The sequence below is a fragment of the Salminus brasiliensis genome, chromosome 24, assembly GCF_030463535.1.
Source record: "Salminus brasiliensis chromosome 24, fSalBra1.hap2, whole genome shotgun sequence".
NCBI lineage: Eukaryota > Metazoa > Chordata > Actinopteri > Characiformes > Bryconidae > Salminus > Salminus brasiliensis.
In genome coordinates this window covers 15916416-15925504 of record NC_132901.1, presented here as the reverse complement: position 1 = coordinate 15925504, position 9089 = coordinate 15916416, and positions in this window count along the sequence as shown.

Here is a 9089-nt window from a genome sequence, read left to right as displayed (position 1 = left end):
ATAATTGCTATAAATATTGTAGTCTTTTTTATATGCAAACACTGACCTCTAGAAAGAAGACAAAGGTGCTTTTTGTTTTGTTTATGTTTATGGAGAAAGAGAGAGAGAGAGAGAGAGAGAGAGAGAGAGAAGGACAGAGACATTAGCAGAGAGAGTTGTTTGAGCAAGAGCTGTGCTCATGGTCAACATTGCGGTGGCTGAACACGGCTCCCTTTTACTGTCTCTCAAAGCCGCTGGATAACGACCTCTCCTCTGATATCGTAAATGCAAGTTCGCTAACAGTAGTGGTCATTTATTTTAAATCAGGCAGGTGCGAAAACTGGCCTGGGGTTAGAGTGTTCGAGAGCTTGCCCAGTGTTGTGAGATTCTGAGATATCTAAATTTCATCCTGCACCTTTTTGTTGCATACCGCAGTATTACTCTATATAAGAAACGCATACTCTAGGATCAATTTTGAAAGGTAAACCCGAAAGATCCAGCATATCACCCAGCACTATGTCACATGGTTACATTTATCACACAACATGTCGCATTTAATAATTGTTGTATTTGTGACATTAATGCCACCATGAACTCCAATGGGTTAGCAAACCCCTGGTTGGGAAACCTTGACCGTGTAGAGTAGTATGTAGACATAATGCCTACAGACACACTATTTACAACGGTCATCTCTATTGCTGTGTTAAATTGTTAAGTGTAAACAGCCCTTGACAGTGTTGCTGGCCTTTATTTCAAACAGTATTTTCCCCAAATCACAGCAGAATCAATAGTGTAGGCCGCCAAACCAACCACCGGTGAATTATGGGTAAAATAAGCCCCGGCAGCTCATAAAAGGCCAATGAACAGTAATGATGTGGTAATGAAACAGGTTCTCTTGAGTTTTTTAATATCCCTCCCCCACTGTTCCCTCCTCTGCACTGCCTTGGGCTCCCTCACAATTATTAATCTGAAGTAAATACCAATTAATATGTAATGAGTATTGAACAGAGCATTCGGGATGCCATAACACAGCCCGATTATCCATTACCTGCCTATTACAATCCTAATTGCTCTCAATTACTGTGCTGAGTTATTTTCATAATGAGAGAAAAGAGCCACCTTGCAAGAAGTTTTTTTTGTGTGTGGTAGGAAGAAGGTGGGCACAGAAAGAGTTTAAACATTAATGTTTATGGATTTTTTTAATGCACGAGTATTATGGAACACATCCATCGCTGGGTTCATTTCCATTTAAATAAGGCACAATGTCTTACTGAGCTTAATATGTAATTTGTTTCAATAAAGACTAAGCTGATTGGTAGTTGACCAGTGCTCACTGAAGCCTGTAATTCAGTAATATCAAAAGAGTAGGGATGTCCCGATCCGGTTCTTTGTCTCCGAGTGACTGAGTATTCGCTGGTACTGATCTGATTCAGTATTTGTGTTTCTATAAATAACAGCCACTTGATTTAGGTAATATGTGCTACTGATTAATACTGAAGTAAAATCACTTTGATTTTAGTAAACAACTGAAAAAACAAAGAGTTTGAACTGGATTGTGTTTACCAATGTTAGCGTGGACTCAAGGCTCAGCTATCTGACTAGTGACTTCCTTATTCAGGCTAGGTTCTTTAAGAATGTCTGTGATGTATTCTGGGCCTAAACCAGTCAGTGATTTACCGACTAGTAAACTGGTTCTTCAGTAAAGCAAAATTACTCCAGAAAAAGCCGAAATAGCTAGTAGTTAGCTTTTAGCTAACAGTCACTGGATAAACTATGTCATTTGCTTCATCTGTAATCTAGGATTTGGTTGCAAAAACCAATAGGAGGCACACTAACAGCTTGACTGTTTTTTTGGTTCTACATTTATTTGATTCGTTGATTTAAACTCCAGACCGCCTCATAACACTTATTAACAGATTAAAAACATTGCATACAAAGGCCAACGAGGACAGTATCACATTAAGTCTGGTTTCAAAATAGGGGGTCAGAAGAGGGGTTTATCCAGGGTGCCATACAAGCTAGAAACACCACTGTTAGACCATGCTTCTAAAAAATATAGCCAAGAGGGAGCTTGTAAATAGTAAAGAGTAGCAGGCCAAGGACAGAGCCCTGAGGAACACCTTGTGAAAGACTAGATGGATCTGACTGTCAATAGATGGTTATGTCAGGGTCTAGGGCCTTTGAAGGTTACACGTCTTTTAAACTCCACTCTAGCCCATAGCGCTTATTAACAGATTAAATAAACAATAAAGTACTGCTAAACTTAATCGAAACTGTCATCTCACTAATTATTTATCCAGATCAGACAGGATTCACTAAAGGACAGCAGTCTTTTGATAAAGTAACTAATGTTGAATATTTAGTTTGATCTTCACATGCCAACAAAATAATCTGGATACTACAATCACCTCCTTAGATGCTAAAAAGGCAACTGCATATTTCTTTTTATGCTGCAGAAATTTAGCTTCAGAAAATCAGCAATCTATTGGATAAGAACACCCCTTCTACAGCGACACTAATAGGTTCATGTCTCGGTTTTACACTGCTCAGATGCACCAGACAGAGATGCTCTTCATCTCTTCCAGTGCAATTTTCATAGAACCACTAACAGCATCAATCAGACAGAACAAAAACATCAAAGTGCATTTTCACAAAACACACAACACAAGGTCAGCTTCTATCCAGATGATGTGTTGTTATACCTACAACATTCACAACACTCATATACACATTTTTAAACTATCTAGTATTCAATCAGTTCAGTATTCATTAAGTCTGTTATTCCCCCTATGTTGACACTTTATTTGGAATGATCCTTTTTTTAAACTCTCAGTAACACAAACAACACATCAATGACCTAGAACCTGAAAGTTAAGTAGATTATCAAGAGACGTTTACTAAAGACTTTATGACTTTATTATGTTTTGTTTTATTTTGTTTGTACTTTATTTGGAGTGTCCAAGTCTAATTATACCAGTACATTTTCACCTGAGTAGGCACCAATCATGTAACAGGTCTAATACAGACCATCTCATCATGCTCAACAAGCTGTTACAGACCTGCCGCTGACACCAGTCTGGAACTGGAGCCTAACTGGATTGGGTTGAGGTTAAGGTGGCAGGGCCAGGGTTGGATTAGGTTTTGGGTTAAGGTTAGGATTAGGGCCATTATGAGGGTTAATATTAGGTTTAGGGGTTGAGGTTAAGGTCAGAATTAGGACCAGGGTTAAGATCAGGTTTTGGGTAAGGCTGGGATACGTTTTGTTTCATGAAAGCAACATATTAAGTCTACTTCATGTAACATGTAACAAATCTACTTAATGTAAGTAATGCATCGACCGACCATCTCAGTGTGCTTTACAGATATACTGTTAATACAGTACTGATACTCTGTTAAGAGTGTATTAATCGTATACAAAGGACCACTCAGAAAGGACCCCCCAGACCATGCAAAAAGGTAGCAAACCATGCAAGACCTCGAAAACCAAGAAAAGGACCTTATATTGCACGCTGAACTGAACAGGTAACAAGCATAAATGGTAAAGTGTGGGAGTATGATCCTTTGATATGGCGCAGGCAAGAGTTCTATATAGGTTGGATACACAGACCACTGAGGACAGTATTATAGTAATCTAATCTGTTTCAAAAGAGGGGGTCAGAAGATGGGTTTGCCTAGGGTGTCATACAAGCTACGAACTCTACTGTTAGAGACCATGCTTCTGATAATATTGCTAAGGGGAAGCTTGTAAATAGTCAAATGTAGCAGGTCATGAGGAATACCTTGTGAAACACCAGATGGATCTGACTGTCATTAGAATGTTATGGCAGAGTCTAGGGTGTTTGTTCATCCACTTCATCCAGCACATGAATAGTTCCCTGACCAATGTGTTTCCCTGAGGAGTCCCAAACTCGCATGTGCCAGAATAAATGACTATCATCTAGGTACGTTTCGCAGTTATCCATATTTATGAGCCCCAAATTCATCAAACTCTTTTTCAATGAATTGCTGCAGGCACATTTCTCAATTTGTCCCAAAGGGCATAACACAATATTGGAAAAAAGATTCTGAAGCTCTGTTTAAATCTTAAAGGCCCGTTTAGGAGGGCCAGCCAATAGCTCTTTAATAAAAATACTTTAAACGTATGTCTGTTATTGAGATATGATTTAAACTACATGAGTGCAGTAATAGTGACGCCAACCAAGTTTTTGAATCTACAGTACAAAGTGTTCTGGCAGACTGTGTCAAAAGTGGCAGTGAAGTCTGAGAAAATGAGTATATTCAACAAGTTGCTACAGGTAAATCATTTTTGACCCTACCCAAGAAAGTTTCAGTACTGTGGTTTCCTCTAAATCCAGACTGAAAGTGTTCAAATAAGTTACTGGAACTGGGCAGCCACAGCACATTCTAGCCCTTTGCCAAGAAAGGGAAGGTTACAAATATGACTGTAGTTCTTTAGCCCCTCAGGGTCAGGCCCTGGCTTTTTAAGGACAGGAGTGATAGTGGCCAATTTCAGGGCTGAAGGAACAGAGCCTGAACTATGAGCAGCGCTGAGGACCTTAGTTATAAGAGAACATATGGAAGAAAGACAAGCTTTAACAAGTTGAGTGACCATAGGATCCAGCTGACAGGTAGCAGCTTTAGCTGCCTTAACCCCTTAACACTCCAAGGCTTATTACACAGCAATGTGTATTACTTCTGTAAAAACTGCTGGGCTATTCTCTGGTAATAGAAGTTTGTAATAACACATTTGGCCTGTTAGCAGGCCATAGGCTTTTTAAAAGGGGTTAATAAGCCTAGAGACAAAATATTCATTCATAGGGCAAAGGTAGCAGCTAACAACAGGAGGTAGTCTCAAATAGCTACAGGTTGCGACACTTACTCAAGCTGTTGATAGATATCACCTATCTTTTCCTTACAAATTGTGAAAACTCGCAACAGAGTGCAGTTGAAGGTGCTAAAGGAAACTGTTAGCAGGTTGCAGCAGTTTATTAACAGTAGAGAAGAGAGTTTTCCTTGGCAATCACTGATAACAGTAGCATAAAAGTCAGTCTTGGCTTTTATAAAGGCCAAATGACAAAATGTAACAGCTTGAATTTTGAGAGGCACATGTGTATTTAGGGCAGCTGAGGCAATATTGTTGTAATGAGTAACTGGAGCCTCAGGGGACGATATTGCCTCAGGAAGGGGACTTTGGTCCAGCTAGTCCATTAAAACAGGAGGGTCTTTTTTTTTTTTAGAAATGCTAAAATGTGTGCAAAACCTCTGTGTGCAATGTGAGACAGGTAAATCAAATAAGATAGCCTTGTAATCAGAGATAAAAAGATCAATGTAGGGAAGGTTAACATGAAGTGCAAACAATATTATAAGGATGACCTTTGCTGTAAGTGGAAAGGTTTGCTTGCCGAACAAGATCGAAGCATTGGAGCAAGGATCTTGCTACATGCTGCTACAAGCTGTGTTCTCTTCACTGGCTTCCCGTAGCGACCCGCATCAGATTCAAAACCCTGATGCTGGCCTACAAAGCCAAGAATGGACCAACCCCTCCGTACTTGATGGCAATGGTCCACAGAATCCACAGAAGAAAAGAGTCCAGGCTTTTTTCTGTCCTGGCACCAAAGTGGTGGAACGAACTTCCCCTGGGTGTCCAAACGGCAGAGTCGCTTGCTGTCTTCAAATGCAGACTAAAGCCCCACCTATTCCGATAATACTTGGGTAAATTGTAAAGTGATCTCCTTATTGACTTGTGTTTGGTAGTGTCTCAACTTAGAGGTATCTTTGCATCTGCTAAATACCTAAAATGTAAATGGATTATTGTCATGATCCACACGGTCTGACAAGAATGGGTTGAACACTCGCAGGGAATGGACCAAAGCGAGAAGTTTATTGTGGGACAATAAACCATAAAACAAACAGAAAATGCAGCAAGAATTACGTGGGGCAAAGAGGAACAGAAACAACAACCGTGACAACCAAGAGGGGCAAAACAAAAGAACACACCTGGGGCTGGCAAGGCACTAGGGCTGTGCAAGCTGTCGGGGCTGAGCCTGAATCGCTACACAGAAACATAAACCACCAGGCAGAGCCTGGGAGAAACTTTCAACTGAGACAAAAGAGGTGCGCTAGTCAGGCGTGCTGAACTTACACGACTCGTGGGAGTGGGGAGTCAGCCGCCAAACCTAGACGACCGAATCGGTCCGACGGAGGGGAAGCTAGCTACCTGCCAAAACGAGCTTGAGAGTTGCTCACTACCGGGGCTCCTGAACCTGAGCACGCTAAAACCGTGAAGCCTGGTGAGATCGCTGCAGACCTGCAGTAGCCCCCAAACAGACCCTGAGAATAATACTGCCTAGCTAGTTAGCTTGCTATACTCAACTAGCTACGGTCAGAAGAGTCCTCTAGATACAGACGGACTCACAGACTAGACCGGTGAACACTGAGTACCCAAGGTTAGCTGAGTATCCTGAGTGCATTGGTTGCACTAAGAGTAATTCTCGGCTCCCGGCAGCTGACACTAGCCCTACTTAAATACACCAGCCCACAGGTGTAACACATTAACCAAACAATGAACAGACACATGACAAACACAACCTAAAACCAAGATGGCGATGATGGGTCTCAACACAAGAGTCCTTTTCAACATAAAAGTCCAGAGCATAACAAAACATGACATGACTTTGAAGGGGGAGTTCTTGATCGTTTGTGAGCCGCGGCCCGAGACCGCCCCTGGGGCAGGCGTGACAATTATGTTAAAATTATCCAATAGCACTGAAGGGTATGTGAGACAGAAAACTGTGAGCAATTCAGACAGTTCAGAGATTTCATCAAGTCATATTTGTTTAAAGTCCTGTAGGTGTACTCTACTTTGTCAGTCCACATGCTTCTTTCACTTCCAGTGAAGGTTCTGTATCTCTCAGCTTGACCAGAAATGCATGTAACCTGTCCAATAAATGGGGCCAGAAAAGAGGTTTTCCCAGGGTACCACACAAGCTTTAAACACCTCAATGAGAGACCATGCTTCTGATAATATTGCCACAGGGGAGCTTGTAAATAGTAAAGAGTGGCAGGCCAAGGACAGATCCCTGAGGAACAGCTTGTGAAAGACTAGACGGATCTCACTATCATTAGAATGCTATGGCAGGGTCTAGAGTCTCAGGTGCAAGAGTACAGAGAGGGGTGACCACTGTAATTATTTGTGTATATATTGAGCAGCTTATTGGAACTATGGGTGTTGTTAAAGCTAGAACAATACGCATAACACACAGTTAGTTTGAAATACTTTGAAATACTTTCCTAACCCCCTAACAATTAATATAACCAGAGGAAAACTGAATATAAGCACAATCATGACAACACACACTATCCACAGTGTGTTCTATTACAAAAGTGCAGATCCAAATAATGTCATACTATCATACAAGGACATGTGAGGCTGTCCTTCTTTAGGTGTGGTTCAAAGCTTACATTCTTTATGTGTAACATATCAGGGGTTGAGGCAGGCTCAGTAATCCTTTTAAAATGGGGCAGTGGGGACTGTGGGACAGTGGTGGCTCAGCGGTTAGAGCTCTGGGCTATTGATGACAGGCTTGTGGGTTTGATACCCAGGCTCAGCAAGTTACCACTGTTGGGCTATTGAGGCCATTGGGCCCTTCACTCTATATGCTCCCTGGGCACTGGAGTTGGCTGCCCACCGCTCTGGGTGGGTGTGTGCTCACTGCCCCTAGTTCACTAGTGTGTGTGTGTTCACTACCACAGAGGGGTAAAATGCGGAGGACACATTTCGCTGTACATAGTGCACCTTTTAATATCATCCCTGACAGAGGTCCCAGAATCCAAAAGTACTGAAATATCCATAAGCACAAAGAAACAAAACCCACGCTAAAGCCAAAATAACTCAACAAGTAAACCAAACCAATATCGGCAATGCTAGATGAATAACAAAGAAAAGCACAGGGGTTTAAGAGCATCAGACACAAGCAGGAACACCTGGGGAAGATAATGAGAAGGCAGGACTACAAAGGAGACACAGTAGGGTGTCATGGCATGACATTATGGATGAATCAAAACACTTATGTAGGGGGAGCCCAAGAAATACCTCTTTATGCATAATGCTGCTTTAAGAAGACCAGTCAACCAGTTGAATTTCACCTTTCAATTTCTACCTTGTTTGCTCTGGACATTCTGACATTTCAGTTTGGTTTGAATCACAACAGCAGGTGTCAACTGTGCCTCAGAGTACAGCCTGGACCATTGTACCAAAATATGGTCCAACCAAAGATGTGGTCTGGATTCAGCTGAACCGTGGTTGAGTCAAGAGAAGGGTATTGTAACCTATTACACAGCTATTACACCGTCAGCTACGATATCATTGTTGTCTATCGAGCACATTCTGCCCTTGAAGTTGGTGCTGCTGGTAGTAATGCTGTTACATTAGCAGTACAATGGCAACAAAATGAATCTGTTCGTTCATTGTTTTCTGGGAAAGGCATATTATCAATTCAGCTACCCACCAAACTGATAATATGCCAATGTCAGACGCACACCCCTCTAAAAACCGATTAATATCAAGTATAGGGAAAGGCAGCCCACATAGGTGATAATGACGGGGCATACTGTTAATATATCATGCAAAGTTGCTGTACTGTGCTTGCTTAATTGCAATGTGAACAAGAAAATGAACCAGATTAAATGTATACAATGTCACAAAAGCATGAAACTGGGTACAGACTTGGTCTAGACTTGATGGTGTAAAAAATGCTCATATTCATATAGTAGCTATAGTGTTAGAAAACTGCTTGGCCACTCCCACTACCAGTAGACATTAATAAGCTGTTCTCCAAGATGTAGCTTGGTTAAATGCAAATATTTATTAGTTTGTTGCCAGGTTTTAATCAGGAACATGAAGTCCACATTACAATCCATTCTTACATCCTTGATAAGAAAAGCCTTACTGTTGAAGAAACCTTGTGTTGGGCAGGGCAACTTTTTTTAGTCTTTTAGAAGAATTAGCATAACCCTTCACTGTTCATTTGGATAATTCCTGTAGTCGACCATTAACCATGCTGTGTTGAGTCCAGTAATGATGATGATCTGATCTCCAGATGCATGGAATG